Source organism: Microcebus murinus, chromosome 26, assembly GCF_040939455.1.
Source record: "Microcebus murinus isolate Inina chromosome 26, M.murinus_Inina_mat1.0, whole genome shotgun sequence".
NCBI lineage: Eukaryota > Metazoa > Chordata > Mammalia > Primates > Cheirogaleidae > Microcebus > Microcebus murinus.
The window spans coordinates 1-15996 of NC_134129.1; the positions used below are offsets into that span (position 1 = coordinate 1).

Below are 15996 nucleotides of genomic sequence, written 5' to 3' on the forward strand. Positions count from 1 at the left end.
ATCCCCTTCCTCGGGTGGGTGTCGGGCGGGTGGGGGGAGGGGATGGGCATACACATCCATTAGGAATGGGGTGGGTGCGCACCGACTGGGGCATGGGCGCACTTGAAGCTAATGACCCGAGGGGGGAGGCTGGGAGAGGGCAACGTACCCGACCTTAACATTGGTACCCCCACAATACGCTGGAGGTATACAACATGAGAGGTAAATGAATAAGAACACAGGGGGGAGGGGGGCACGGGCAACACATGTCACCTGAATACTTGTACTCCCATCATCTGCTTGAAAAGAGAGAGAAAAGAAAATGCAATAATAGAGGCCGGGCGCGGTGGCTCACGCCTGTAATCCTAGCTCTTGGGAGGCCGAGGCGGGTGGATTGCTCAAGGTCAGGAGTTCAAAACCAGCCTGAGCAAGAGCGAGACCCCGTCTCTACTATAAATAGAAAGAAATTGATTGGCCAACTGATATATATATATATATAAAAAAAAATTAGCCGGGCATAGTGGCGCATGCCTGTAGTCCCAGCTACTCGGGAGGCTGAGGCAGAAGGATCACTCGAGCCCAGGAGTTTGAGGTTGCTGTGAGCTAGGGTGACGCCACGGCACTCACTCTAGCCTGGACAACAAAGTGAGACTCTGTCTCAAAAAAAAAAAAAAAAAAAGAAAAAAAAAAAAAAGAAAATGCAATAATAGAGGTAAGAGACACTTTTTAAAAATAATGAATCCGAAGAGAAAAGTAAAAGGAGGCCTGTGGAGCAGGTCTGGGTGTGACTCCGGATCCCCCAACATCAGGTGCCACCACCAAAGATTCCTACGTGGAGCCCGTAGAACCCCAAAAGCAACGGGACGAGTTCTGGTCACATACTCCCTCAAAATGACATCCTGGCCTTCTTCTGGAACTCCCTCCCCTCTCAGACTCTCAAGGTTTCCTCCAGCGTGTCGGTTCCCACAGAGCAGACCTTTGGTCTGAGACCTGACAGTCCAGATGCCACGCGTGCTGCCGCGTGGCGGCGGTGTCGCGGCTTGGGACAAGAGGAGGCCCCACGGTGCGGGCTGGGGCGCCAGGCACAGCGGCGGGCGCTGAGGGTGGGGGTGACCCCCACCCCGGGCCGCCGCCGCGCTCCCAGAAAGGGGACAGAACGAGAGGCAAAAAAAAAAAAAAAGCCGCCGCCTAGGGCACCCGTGATTCCCGGGCGGTCTCCCATCCAAGTACTAACGAGGCCCGACCCTGCTTAGCTTCCGAGACCAGAGGAGATGGGGGGCGTTCAGGGTGGTGTGGCCCTAGACGGCGGAGGGCGCCCCTGCCCCGCTCAAGAAGCCGAGCCTCTCTGCGCTTCCCCGCCGCCGCCTCCCGCCCCAGGCCCCGCGCCGGGCCGGGCCTGTTGAGTTCGCCGGCGGCCGGGTCCGGCGGGCTCCGAGGGACCAGGGTGATGGGCGGGGCGGGGCGGGGCGGGGGGCTGTCTCTCTCTACACACACACACACTCACACTCACTCACACTCACACAAGATGCGCCTCCACGGCTGGACTCGCCAAGGTGGAGACCTTCCAGCCCCCCTCCTCTCCCCGCCTGGCCTCCTTCACCTACCCGCCGCCCACCCCCAGCGCGTCGCCGCCGCTGACTGCGCACGCGCCCGGCGCTCGCCCTCTGACCCCAGCCAGGGGCCGCCCTCCCCCACAACCGCTTTCAGCTGTGCCCCCCTCCCCCCGCCCTGTGGGTGGGCTGCCGCCTATTCCCCCGGGCCAGGACTGGGGCACAGCGCAAGGGGGAGGGGAGCGAGTGTATGGGGCATCTCTCTCTGGGGATGTGTCCCATGGGTGGGGTGGGGTGGGGTGGCGTGGTTTGTGGGGCGCTGAAGAAATCAGTCCCCTCCATCTCCCACCTCTGGAAAACGCCCAAGCCCTTGGAGAACTGCCGGCACCGCTACCGTGGGGGCCGGGACCCTCCTCTGTGTCCTCCTGTGGCCCAGTCCAAGGGGCCTGGGCCTGGCCGGGGCTGCATTGGACCCCGACCACCCTGGCGTGTGGACTCGCCAAAAATCGGCCATTAGATATTGGATTCCAGCTTCCTTGAGGTCATTTCACTAATGAGTGCACCGGAAAGAGTTTCCTAATCCATCTGTGAGGGTGGCAACTGAAAGAGAATTTGAAAGCTGACAGAATAGGCGAGGGAAGGCATAGGAGATTTCCACACCCAGCAAGGAAGCCTTTCCCGAAATGGAAGAAAGAAACGAGCAAACAGAGACACCGGTAGCCCGCCCGGATCAGAGTCTGCCCCCGAGAGAAAGCACCCTGACCAGGTTCACCCGTGGGTGGGTGGCGAGCTAGCGGCATTCAGAAGAGCGAGGCCCGCAGTCTGTGCGGAAGACACCTGCACTCGGGTGTGTGTGGCGGCGCGATTCCCAAGCAGCTCCAGATGTTAAACCAAGGAGAAGCCAGGGAGTTCCCAACGCCCCAGGTGTCCTCAGCCCACGACTGGCTGCTGTGGGAATGCGAAGCCCGGCTCCTTGTCTCAGAGCGGGGTTCCCAGGAGGATCAGGCTGAAGCTGGGACTTGGCCGCAAAGTGTCCCCTCGCATGGCCACCCCCTTCCCCTTCCTGCTCCTCTACTCCTGGTGCCCCTCCATCCAGGGGCCAGACCTTAAAGAGTCACCGCAAGAGAATCCTGGTCCCAAAGGAGCCTTCTGGGGGACCGGTGCTGAGAGAGGTTGTGGGCATGTCCCGCTGGGGCTCTGCCCGACCCAGGGCTGAGAGACGCAACCTCCCAGCTCTGGGTCCCTGCAGGAAGTGTTGGCAAGCACAGGGCCAGTCCTCCAAAGGCCCAGGTACAGGGAGCCCAGGCCAAGCAGCCTGTGGAAGAAGCCACTTGCCGTGCCACCCCGGGAACAGGACTGCAGGCCCCGGCCCTTCCCACCTCCTCCTCCTCCTCTTCCCCCCCACCCCCCGCCCCCACCCCTCCACCGACATGGCACAGGGCTCAGAGACACCTCAGACCCTTGCTACCCAAAGTGCAAAGGGCATCGGTTGCTCCTCCAAACCCCCCGCCCAGCAGACCACGTTGTCCAGCCAGCCCCCGGGCCTCCCTGGGGTGCCCAGCACAAAAGTGCAGACACCCACCGGACCCTCAGTCTCAGTTTTCGGATGTTTTTGCCACTCTAAGGACCCGTAGGCCAGCTGGGCCTTCGGGCAGGACAGAGAGCCCCGGAATCCGACGTGGAGAGCTGCGTGTACGTCCCCATCAGGAGGCGGTCCCCACCTCCGGGGCTCTCCCCTTGCGGGGAGCAGCAGCCCCAGGGCCTCAGGCAAGACACCAGGCTGGGCCCCCCCACGGCACAGCGGGGGGGGGAGGGGGCACAGCGGGGGGGGGCACGTTCCCCGCACAAGCGCCTTAGGGACGGCTGCTGGAGACTGCTGCGGCCACCCTGCTGCCGGGTTTCTGGAGGGCTTCCTGGAAGCAGCGTCCACACCAAGCCCTTGGAAGGCCCAGGCGACGGAGGAGCCAGCCGGTCAGGCAGGGGCCGAGGACGGTGAGAGGCCGGGCGGGAAGGAGCATGTCAGGCAGGGGCAGAGGACGGTGACAGGCCGGGCGGGAAGGAGCCGGTCAGGCGGGGGCCCAGGACAGTGACGGGCCTGGCCGGGGAGGAGCGAGTCAGGCAGGGGCAGAGGAGACGGGCTGGGTAAGGGTTAGGGTTACAGTTAGGGCACAATTCACAATCGCAAAGATGTGGAAGCGACCCGAGTGCCCATCCATCCAGGAGTGCATTAATAAAATGTGGCGCGTGGACACCACGGAGTGCCATTCGGCTGTGAGGAGCAGCGGTGAGAGGGCACCTCTCGTGTTCTCCTGGCCAGAGCTGGAACCCGTTCCAGTAAGCCAAGTATCCCAAGAATGGACACACGAGCACCACGTGAGCGCGCTCACCGGCAAATTGGTACGAACGGATGGACACCTAAGTGGACAGAGAGGAATCCCCTTCCTCGGGTGGGTGTCGGGCGGGTGGGGGGAGGGGATGGGCATACACATCCATTAGGAATGGGGTGGGTGCGCACCGACTGGGGCATGGGCGCACTTGAAGCTAATGACCCGAGGGGGGAGGCTGGGAGAGGGCAACGTACCCGACCTTAACATTGGTACCCCCACAATACGCTGGAGGTATACAACATGAGAGGTAAATGAATAAGAACACAGGGGGGAGGGGGGCACGGGCAACACATGTCACCTGAATACTTGTACTCCCATCATCTGCTTGAAAAGAGAGAGAAAAGAAAATGCAATAATAGAGGCCGGGCGCGGTGGCTCACGCCTGTAATCCTAGCTCTTGGGAGGCCGAGGCGGGTGGATTGCTCAAGGTCAGGAGTTCAAAACCAGCCTGAGCAAGAGCGAGACCCCGTCTCTACTATAAATAGAAAGAAATTGATTGGCCAACTGATATATATATATATATAAAAAAAAATTAGCCGGGCATAGTGGCGCATGCCTGTAGTCCCAGCTACTCGGGAGGCTGAGGCAGAAGGATCACTCGAGCCCAGGAGTTTGAGGTTGCTGTGAGCTAGGGTGACGCCACGGCACTCACTCTAGCCTGGACAACAAAGTGAGACTCTGTCTCAAAAAAAAAAAAAAAAAAAGAAAAAAAAAAAAAAGAAAATGCAATAATAGAGGTAAGAGACACTTTTTAAAAATAATGAATCCGAAGAGAAAAGTAAAAGGAGGCCTGTGGAGCAGGTCTGGGTGTGACTCCGGATCCCCCAACATCAGGTGCCACCACCAAAGATTCCTACGTGGAGCCCGTAGAACCCCAAAAGCAACGGGACGAGTTCTGGTCACATACTCCCTCAAAATGACATCCTGGCCTTCTTCTGGAACTCCCTCCCCTCTCAGACTCTCAAGGTTTCCTCCAGCGTGTCGGTTCCCACAGAGCAGACCTTTGGTCTGAGACCTGACAGTCCAGATGCCACGCGTGCTGCCGCGTGGCGGCGGTGTCGCGGCTTGGGACAAGAGGAGGCCCCACGGTGCGGGCTGGGGCGCCAGGCACAGCGGCGGGCGCTGAGGGTGGGGGTGACCCCCACCCCGGGCCGCCGCCGCGCTCCCAGAAAGGGGACAGAACGAGAGGCAAAAAAAAAAAAAAAGCCGCCGCCTAGGGCACCCGTGATTCCCGGGCGGTCTCCCATCCAAGTACTAACGAGGCCCGACCCTGCTTAGCTTCCGAGACCAGAGGAGATGGGGGGCGTTCAGGGTGGTGTGGCCCTAGACGGCGGAGGGCGCCCCTGCCCCGCTCAAGAAGCCGAGCCTCTCTGCGCTTCCCCGCCGCCGCCTCCCGCCCCAGGCCCCGCGCCGGGCCGGGCCTGTTGAGTTCGCCGGCGGCCGGGTCCGGCGGGCTCCGAGGGACCGGGGTGATGGGCGGGGCGGGGCGGGGCGGGGGGCTGTCTCTCTCTACACACACACACACTCACACTCACTCACACTCACACAAGATGCGCCTCCACGGCTGGACTCGCCAAGGTGGAGACCTTCCAGCCCCCCTCCTCTCCCCGCCTGGCCTCCTTCACCTACCCGCCGCCCACCCCCAGCGCGTCGCCGCCGCTGACTGCGCACGCGCCCGGCGCTCGCCCTCTGACCCCAGCCAGGGGCCGCCCTCCCCCACAACCGCTTTCAGCTGTGCCCCCCTCCCCCCGCCCTGTGGGTGGGCTGCCGCCTATTCCCCCGGGCCAGGGCTGGGGCACAGCGCAAGGGGGAGGGGAGCGAGTGTATGGGGCATCTCTCTCTGGGGATGTGTCCCATGGGTGGGGTGGGGTGGGGTGGGGTGGCGTGGTTTGTGGGGCGCTGAAGAAATCAGTCCCCTCCATCTCCCACCTCTGGAAAACGCCCAAGCCCTTGGAGAACTGCCGGCACCGCTACCGTGGGGGCCGGGACCCTCCTCTGTGTCCTCCTGTGGCCCAGTCCAAGGGGCCTGGGCCTGGCCGGGGCTGCATTGGACCCCGACCACCCTGGCGTGTGGACTCGCTAAAAATCGGCGATTAGATATTGGATTCCAGCTTCCTTGAGGTCATTTCACTAATGAGTGCACCGGAAAGAGTTTCCTAATCCATCTGTGAGGGTGGCAACTGAAAGAGAATTTGAAAGCTGACAGAATAGGCGAGGGAAGGCATAGGAGATTTCCACACCCAGCAAGGAAGCCTTTCCCGAAATGGAAGAAAGAAACGAGCAAACAGAGACACCGGTAGCCCGCCCGGATCAGAGTCTGCCCCCGAGAGAAAGCACCCTGACCAGGTTCACCCGTGGGTGGGTGGCGAGCTAGCGGCATTCAGAAGAGCGAGGCCCGCAGTCTGTGCGGAAGACACCTGCACTCGGGTGTGTGTGGCGGCGCGATTCCCAAGCAGCTCCAGATGTTAAACCAAGGAGAAGCCAGGGAGTTCCCAACGCCCCAGGTGTCCTCAGCCCACGACTGGCTGCTGTGGGAATGCGAAGCCCGGCTCCTTGTCTCAGAGCGGGGTTCCCAGGAGGATCAGGCTGAAGCTGGGACTTGGCCGCAAAGTGTCCCCTCGCATGGCCACCCCCTTCCCCTTCCTGCTCCTCTACTCCTGGTGCCCCTCCATCCAGGGGCCAGACCTTAAAGAGTCACCGCAAGAGAATCCTGGTCCCAAAGGAGCCTTCTGGGGGACCGGTGCTGAGAGAGGTTGTGGGCATGTCCCGCTGGGGCTCTGCCCGACCCAGGGCTGAGAGACGCAACCTCCCAGCTCTGGGTCCCTGCAGGAAGTGTTGGCAAGCACAGGGCCAGTCCTCCAAAGGCCCAGGTACAGGGAGCCCAGGCCAAGCAGCCTGTGGAAGAAGCCACTTGCCGTGCCACCCCGGGAACAGGACTGCAGGCCCCGGCCCTTCCCACCTCCTCCTCCTCCTCTTCCCCCCCACCCCCCGCCCCCACCCCTCCACCGACATGGCACAGGGCTCAGAGACACCTCAGACCCTTGCTACCCAAAGTGCAAAGGGCATCGGTTGCTCCTCCAACCCCCCCGCCCAGCAGACCACGTTGTCCAGCCAGCCCCCGGGCCTCCCTGGGGTGCCCAGCACAAAAGTGCAGACACCCACCGGACCCTCAGTCTCAGTTTTCGGATGTTTTTGCCACTCTAAGGACCCGCAGGCCAGCTGGGCCTTCGGGCAGGACAGAGAGCCCCGGAATCCGACGTGGAGAGCTGCGTGTACGTCCCCATCAGGAGGCGGTCCCCACCTCCGGGGCTCTCCCCTTGCGGGGAGCAGCAGCCCCAGGGCCTCAGGCAAGACACCAGGCTGGGCCCCCCCACGGCACAGCGGGGGGGGGGGGGAGGGGGCACAGCGGGGGGGGGCACGTTCCCCGCACAAGCGCCTTAGGGACGGCTGCTGGAGACTGCTGCGGCCACCCTGCTGCCGGGTTTCTGGAGGGCTTCCTGGAAGCAGCGTCCACACCAAGCCCTTGGAAGGCCCAGGCGACGGAGGAGCCAGCCGGTCAGGCAGGGGCCGAGGACGGTGAGAGGCCGGGCGGGAAGGAGCATGTCAGGCAGGGGCAGAGGACGGTGACAGGCCGGGCGGGAAGGAGCCGGTCAGGCGGGGGCCCAGGACAGTGACGGGCCTGGCCGGGGAGGAGCGAGTCAGGCAGGGGCAGAGGAGACGGGCTGGGTAAGGGTTAGGGTTACAGTTAGGGCACAATTCACAATCGCAAAGATGTGGAAGCGACCCGAGTGCCCATCCATCCAGGAGTGCATTAATAAAATGTGGCGCGTGGACACCACGGAGTGCCATTCGGCTGTGAGGAGCAGCGGTGAGAGGGCACCTCTCGTGTTCTCCTGGCCAGAGCTGGAACCCGTTCCAGTAAGCCAAGTATCCCAAGAATGGACACACGAGCACCACGTGAGCGCGCTCACCGGCAAATTGGTACGAACGGATGGACACCTAAGTGGACAGAGAGGAATCCCCTTCCTCGGGTGGGTGTCGGGCGGGTGGGGGGAGGGGATGGGCATACACATCCATTAGGAATGGGGTGGGTGCGCACCGACTGGGGCATGGGCGCACTTGAAGCTAATGACCCGAGGGGGGAGGCTGGGAGAGGGCAACGTACCCGACCTTAACATTGGTACCCCCACAATACGCTGGAGGTATACAACATGAGAGGTAAATGAATAAGAACACAGGGGGGAGGGGGGCACGGGCAACACATGTCACCTGAATACTTGTACTCCCATCATCTGCTTGAAAAGAGAGAGAAAAGAAAATGCAATAATAGAGGCCGGGCGCGGTGGCTCACGCCTGTAATCCTAGCTCTTGGGAGGCCGAGGCGGGTGGATTGCTCAAGGTCAGGAGTTCAAAACCAGCCTGAGCAAGAGCGAGACCCCGTCTCTACTATAAATAGAAAGAAATTGATTGGCCAACTGATATATATATATATATAAAAAAAAATTAGCCGGGCATAGTGGCGCATGCCTGTAGTCCCAGCTACTCGGGAGGCTGAGGCAGAAGGATCACTCGAGCCCAGGAGTTTGAGGTTGCTGTGAGCTAGGGTGACGCCACGGCACTCACTCTAGCCTGGACAACAAAGTGAGACTCTGTCTCAAAAAAAAAAAAAAAAAAGAAAAAAAAAAAAAAGAAAATGCAATAATAGAGGTAAGAGACACTTTTTAAAAATAATGAATCCGAAGAGAAAAGTAAAAGGAGGCCTGTGGAGCAGGTCTGGGTGTGACTCCGGATCCCCCAACATCAGGTGCCACCACCAAAGATTCCTACGTGGAGCCCGTAGAACCCCAAAAGCAACGGGACGAGTTCTGGTCACATACTCCCTCAAAATGACATCCTGGCCTTCTTCTGGAACTCCCTCCCCTCTCAGACTCTCAAGGTTTCCTCCAGCGTGTCGGTTCCCACAGAGCAGACCTTTGGTCTGAGACCTGACAGTCCAGATGCCACGCGTGCTGCCGCGTGGCGGCGGTGTCGCGGCTTGGGACAAGAGGAGGCCCCACGGTGCGGGCTGGGGCGCCAGGCACAGCGGCGGGCGCTGAGGGTGGGGGTGACCCCCACCCCGGGCCGCCGCCGCGCTCCCAGAAAGGGGACAGAACGAGAGGCAAAAAAAAAAAAAAAGCCGCCGCCTAGGGCACCCGTGATTCCCGGGCGGTCTCCCATCCAAGTACTAACGAGGCCCGACCCTGCTTAGCTTCCGAGACCAGAGGAGATGGGGGGCGTTCAGGGTGGTGTGGCCCTAGACGGCGGAGGGCGCCCCTGCCCCGCTCAAGAAGCCGAGCCTCTCTGCGCTTCCCCGCCGCCGCCTCCCGCCCCAGGCCCCGCGCCGGGCCGGGCCTGTTGAGTTCGCCGGCGGCCGGGTCCGGCGGGCTCCGAGGGACCGGGGTGATGGGCGGGGCGGGGCGGGGCGGGGGGCTGTCTCTCTCTACACACACACACACTCACACTCACTCACACTCACACAAGATGCGCCTCCACGGCTGGACTCGCCAAGGTGGAGACCTTCCAGCCCCCCTCCTCTCCCCGCCTGGCCTCCTTCACCTACCCGCCGCCCACCCCCAGCGCGTCGCCGCCGCTGACTGCGCACGCGCCCGGCGCTCGCCCTCTGACCCCAGCCAGGGGCCGCCCTCCCCCACAACCGCTTTCAGCTGTGCCCCCCTCCCCCCGCCCTGTGGGTGGGCTGCCGCCTATTCCCCCGGGCCAGGGCTGGGGCACAGCGCAAGGGGGAGGGGAGCGAGTGTATGGGGCATCTCTCTCTGGGGATGTGTCCCATGGGTGGGGTGGGGTGGGGTGGGGTGGCGTGGTTTGTGGGGCGCTGAAGAAATCAGTCCCCTCCATCTCCCACCTCTGGAAAACGCCCAAGCCCTTGGAGAACTGCCGGCACCGCTACCGTGGGGGCCGGGACCCTCCTCTGTGTCCTCCTGTGGCCCAGTCCAAGGGGCCTGGGCCTGGCCGGGGCTGCATTGGACCCCGACCACCCTGGCGTGTGGACTCGCCAAAAATCGGCCATTAGATATTGGATTCCAGCTTCCTTGAGGTCATTTCACTAATGAGTGCACCGGAAAGAGTTTCCTAATCCATCTGTGAGGGTGGCAACTGAAAGAGAATTTGAAAGCTGACAGAATAGGCGAGGGAAGGCATAGGAGATTTCCACACCCAGCAAGGAAGCCTTTCCCGAAATGGAAGAAAGAAACGAGCAAACAGAGACACCGGTAGCCCGCCCGGATCAGAGTCTGCCCCCGAGAGAAAGCACCCTGACCAGGTTCACCCGTGGGTGGGTGGCGAGCTAGCGGCATTCAGAAGAGCGAGGCCCGCAGTCTGTGCGGAAGACACCTGCACTCGGGTGTGTGTGGCGGCGCGATTCCCAAGCAGCTCCAGATGTTAAACCAAGGAGAAGCCAGGGAGTTCCCAACGCCCCAGGTGTCCTCAGCCCACGACTGGCTGCTGTGGGAATGCGAAGCCCGGCTCCTTGTCTCAGAGCGGGGTTCCCAGGAGGATCAGGCTGAAGCTGGGACTTGGCCGCAAAGTGTCCCCTCGCATGGCCACCCCCTTCCCCTTCCTGCTCCTCTACTCCTGGTGCCCCTCCATCCAGGGGCCAGACCTTAAAGAGTCACCGCAAGAGAATCCTGGTCCCAAAGGAGCCTTCTGGGGGACCGGTGCTGAGAGAGGTTGTGGGCATGGCCCGCTGGGGCTCTGCCCGACCCAGGGCTGAGAGACGCCACCTCCCAGCTCTGGGTCCCTGCAGGAAGTGTTGGCAAGCACAGGGCCAGTCCTCCAAAGGCCCAGGTACAGGGAGCCCAGGCCAAGCAGCCTGTGGAAGAAGCCACTTGCCGTGCCACCCCGGGAACAGGACTGCAGGCCCCGGCCCTTCCCACCTCCTCCTCCTCCTCTTCCCCCCCACCCCCCGCCCCCACCCCTCCACCGACATGGCACAGGGCTCAGAGACACCTCAGACCCTTGCTACCCAAAGTGCAAAGGGCATCGGTTGCTCCTCCAAACCCCCCGCCCAGCAGACCACGTTGTCCAGCCAGCCCCCGGGCCTCCCTGGGGTGCCCAGCACAAAAGTGCAGACACCCACCGGACCCTCAGTCTCAGTTTTCGGATGTTTTTGCCACTCTAAGGACCCGCAGGCCAGCTGGGCCTTCGGGCAGGACAGAGAGCCCCGGAATCCGACGTGGAGAGCTGCGTGTACGTCCCCATCAGGAGGCGGTCCCCACCTCCGGGGCTCTCCCCTTGCGGGGAGCAGCAGCCCCAGGGCCTCAGGCAAGACACCAGGCTGGGCCCCCCCACGGCACAGCGGGGGGGGGAGGGGGCACAGCGGGGGGGGGGGGGCACGTTCCCCGCACAAGCGCCTTAGGGACGGCTGCTGGAGACTGCTGCGGCCACCCTGCTGCCGGGTTTCTGGAGGGCTTCCTGGAAGCAGCGTCCACACCAAGCCCTTGGAAGGCCCAGGCGACGGAGGAGCCAGCCGGTCAGGCAGGGGCCGAGGACGGTGAGAGGCCGGGCGGGAAGGAGCATGTCAGGCAGGGGCAGAGGACGGTGACAGGCCGGGCGGGAAGGAGCCGGTCAGGCGGGGGCCCAGGACAGTGACGGGCCTGGCCGGGGAGGAGCGAGTCAGGCAGGGGCAGAGGAGACGGGCTGGGTAAGGGTTAGGGTTACAGTTAGGGCACAATTCACAATCGCAAAGATGTGGAAGCGACCCGAGTGCCCATCCATCCAGGAGTGCATTAATAAAATGTGGCGCGTGGACACCACGGAGTGCCATTCGGCTGTGAGGAGCAGCGGTGAGAGGGCACCTCTCGTGTTCTCCTGGCCAGAGCTGGAACCCGTTCCAGTAAGCCAAGTATCCCAAGAATGGACACACGAGCACCACGTGAGCGCGCTCACCGGCAAATTGGTACGAACGGATGGACACCTAAGTGGACAGAGAGGAATCCCCTTCCTCGGGTGGGTGTCGGGCGGGTGGGGGGAGGGGATGGGCATACACATCCATTAGGAATGGGGTGGGTGCGCACCGACTGGGGCATGGGCGCACTTGAAGCTAATGACCCGAGGGGGGAGGCTGGGAGAGGGCAACGTACCCGACCTTAACATTGGTACCCCCACAATACGCTGGAGGTATACAACATGAGAGGTAAATGAATAAGAACACAGGGGGGAGGGGGGCACGGGCAACACATGTCACCTGAATACTTGTACTCCCATCATCTGCTTGAAAAGAGAGAGAAAAGAAAATGCAATAATAGAGGCCGGGCGCGGTGGCTCACGCCTGTAATCCTAGCTCTTGGGAGGCCGAGGCGGGTGGATTGCTCAAGGTCAGGAGTTCAAAACCAGCCTGAGCAAGAGCGAGACCCCGTCTCTACTATAAATAGAAAGAAATTGATTGGCCAACTGATATATATATATATATAAAAAAAAATTAGCCGGGCATAGTGGCGCATGCCTGTAGTCCCAGCTACTCGGGAGGCTGAGGCAGAAGGATCACTCGAGCCCAGGAGTTTGAGGTTGCTGTGAGCTAGGGTGACGCCACGGCACTCACTCTAGCCTGGACAACAAAGTGAGACTCTGTCTCAAAAAAAAAAAAAAAAAAAGAAAAAAAAAAAAAAGAAAATGCAATAATAGAGGTAAGAGACACTTTTTAAAAATAATGAATCCGAAGAGAAAAGTAAAAGGAGGCCTGTGGAGCAGGTCTGGGTGTGACTCCGGATCCCCCAACATCAGGTGCCACCACCAAAGATTCCTACGTGGAGCCCGTAGAACCCCAAAAGCAACGGGACGAGTTCTGGTCACATACTCCCTCAAAATGACATCCTGGCCTTCTTCTGGAACTCCCTCCCCTCTCAGACTCTCAAGGTTTCCTCCAGCGTGTCGGTTCCCACAGAGCAGACCTTTGGTCTGAGACCTGACAGTCCAGATGCCACGCGTGCTGCCGCGTGGCGGCGGTGTCGCGGCTTGGGACAAGAGGAGGCCCCACGGTGCGGGCTGGGGCGCCAGGCACAGCGGCGGGCGCTGAGGGTGGGGGTGACCCCCACCCCGGGCCGCCGCCGCGCTCCCAGAAAGGGGACAGAACGAGAGGCAAAAAAAAAAAAAAAAGCCGCCGCCTAGGGCACCCGTGATTCCCGGGCGGTCTCCCATCCAAGTACTAACGAGGCCCGACCCTGCTTAGCTTCCGAGACCAGAGGAGATGGGGGGCGTTCAGGGTGGTGTGGCCCTAGACGGCGGAGGGCGCCCCTGCCCCGCTCAAGAAGCCGAGCCTCTCTGCGCTTCCCCGCCGCCGCCTCCCGCCCCAGGCCCCGCGCCGGGCCGGGCCTGTTGAGTTCGCCGGCGGCCGGGTCCGGCGGGCTCCGAGGGACCGGGGTGATGGGCGGGGCGGGGCGGGGCGGGGGGCTGTCTCTCTCTACACACACACACACTCACACTCACTCACACTCACACAAGATGCGCCTCCACGGCTGGACTCGCCAAGGTGGAGACCTTCCAGCCCCCCTCCTCTCCCCGCCTGGCCTCCTTCACCTACCCGCCGCCCACCCCCAGCGCGTCGCCGCCGCTGACTGCGCACGCGCCCGGCGCTCGCCCTCTGACCCCAGCCAGGGGCCGCCCTCCCCCACAACCGCTTTCAGCTGTGCCCCCCTCCCCCCGCCCTGTGGGTGGGCTGCCGCCTATTCCCCCGGGCCAGGGCTGGGGCACAGCGCAAGGGGGAGGGGAGCGAGTGTATGGGGCATCTCTCTCTGGGGATGTGTCCCATGGGTGGGGTGGGGTGGGGTGGGGTGGCGTGGTTTGTGGGGCGCTGAAGAAATCAGTCCCCTCCATCTCCCACCTCTGGAAAACGCCCAAGCCCTTGGAGAACTGCCGGCACCGCTACCGTGGGGGCCGGGACCCTCCTCTGTGTCCTCCTGTGGCCCAGTCCAAGGGGCCTGGGCCTGGCCGGGGCTGCATTGGACCCCGACCACCCTGGCGTGTGGACTCGCTAAAAATCGGCCATTAGATATTGGATTCCAGCTTCCTTGAGGTCATTTCACTAATGAGTGCACCGGAAAGAGTTTCCTAATCCATCTGTGAGGGTGGCAACTGAAAGAGAATTTGAAAGCTGACAGAATAGGCGAGGGAAGGCATAGGAGATTTCCACACCCAGCAAGGAAGCCTTTCCCGAAATGGAAGAAAGAAACGAGCAAACAGAGACACCGGTAGCCCGCCCGGATCAGAGTCTGCCCCCGAGAGAAAGCACCCTGACCAGGTTCACCCGTGGGTGGGTGGCGAGCTAGCGGCATTCAGAAGAGCGAGGCCCGCAGTCTGTGCGGAAGACACCTGCACTCGGGTGTGTGTGGCGGCGCGATTCCCAAGCAGCTCCAGATGTTAAACCAAGGAGAAGCCAGGGAGTTCCCAACGCCCCAGGTGTCCTCAGCCCACGACTGGCTGCTGTGGGAATGCGAAGCCCGGCTCCTTGTCTCAGAGCGGGGTTCCCAGGAGGATCAGGCTGAAGCTGGGACTTGGCCGCAAAGTGTCCCCTCGCATGGCCACCCCCTTCCCCTTCCTGCTCCTCTACTCCTGGTGCCCCTCCATCCAGGGGCCAGACCTTAAAGAGTCACCGCAAGAGAATCCTGGTCCCAAAGGAGCCTTCTGGGGGACCGGTGCTGAGAGAGGTTGTGGGCATGTCCCGCTGGGGCTCTGCCCGACCCAGGGCTGAGAGACGCAACCTCCCAGCTCTGGGTCCCTGCAGGAAGTGTTGGCAAGCACAGGGCCAGTCCTCCAAAGGCCCAGGTACAGGGAGCCCAGGCCAAGCAGCCTGTGGAAGAAGCCACTTGCCGTGCCACCCCGGGAACAGGACTGCAGGCCCCGGCCCTTCCCACCTCCTCCTCCTCCTCTCTTCCCCCCACCCCCCGCCCCCACCCCTCCACCGACATGGCACAGGGCTCAGAGACACCTCAGACCCTTGCTACCCAAAGTGCAAAGGGCATCGGTTGCTCCTCCAAACCCCCCGCCCAGCAGACCACGTTGTCCAGCCAGCCCCCGGGCCTCCCTGGGGTGCCCAGCACAAAAGTGCAGACACCCACCGGACCCTCAGTCTCAGTTTTCGGATGTTTTTGCCACTCTAAGGACCCGTAGGCCAGCTGGGCCTTCGGGCAGGACAGAGAGCCCCGGAATCCGACGTGGAGAGCTGCGTGTACGTCCCCATCAGGAGGCGGTCCCCACCTCCGGGGCTCTCCCCTTGCGGGGAGCGGCAGCCCCAGGGCCTCAGGCAAGACACCAGGCTGGGCCCCCCCACGGCACAGCGGGGGGGGGAGGGGGCACAGCGGGGGGGGGGGGGGCACGTTCCCCGCACAAGCGCCTTAGGGACGGCTGCTGGAGACTGCTGCGGCCACCCTGCTGCCGGGTTTCTGGAGGGCTTCCTGGAAGCAGCGTCCACACCAAGCCCTTGGAAGGCCCAGGCGACGGAGGAGCCAGCCGGTCAGGCAGGGGCCGAGGACGGTGAGAGGCCGGGCGGGAAGGAGCATGTCAGGCAGGGGCAGAGGACGGTGACAGGCCGGGCGGGAAGGAGCCGGTCAGGCGGGGGCCCAGGACAGTGACGGGCCTGGCCGGGGAGGAGCGAGTCAGGCAGGGGCAGAGGAGACGGGCTGGGTAAGGGTTAGGGTTACAGTTAGGGCACAATTCACAATCGCAAAGATGTGGAAGCGACCCGAGTGCCCATCCATCCAGGAGTGCATTAATAAAATGTGGCGCGTGGACACCACGGAGTGCCATTCGGCTGTGAGGAGCAGCGGTGAGAGGGCACCTCTCGTGTTCTCCTGGCCAGAGCTGGAACCCGTTCCAGTAAGCCAAGTATCCCAAGAATGGACACACGAGCACCACGTGAGCGCGCTCACCGGCAAATTGGTACGAACGGATGGACACCTAAGTGGACAGAGAGGAATCCCCTTCCTCGGGTGGGTGTCGGGCGGGTGGGGGGAGGGGATGGGCATACACATCCATTAGGAATGGGGTGGGTGCGCACCGACTGGGGCATGGGCGCACTTGAAGCTAATGACCCG

At 62.4% G+C, this 15996-nt stretch overlaps 4 pseudogenes; all 4 read right to left on the minus strand.

The window, feature by feature from the left end:
- Positions 1-1164: 1164 nt before the first annotated feature.
- On the minus strand, positions 1165-1283 carry LOC142864795 (uncharacterized; annotated as a pseudogene).
- Positions 1284-5126: 3843 nt separating this feature from the next.
- Positions 5127-5245, minus strand: LOC142864796 (uncharacterized; annotated as a pseudogene).
- Positions 5246-9096: 3851 nt separating this feature from the next.
- On the minus strand, positions 9097-9215 carry LOC142864797 (uncharacterized; annotated as a pseudogene).
- Positions 9216-13068: 3853 nt separating this feature from the next.
- On the minus strand, positions 13069-13187 carry LOC142864798 (uncharacterized; annotated as a pseudogene).
- Positions 13188-15996: the final 2809 nt, after the last annotated feature.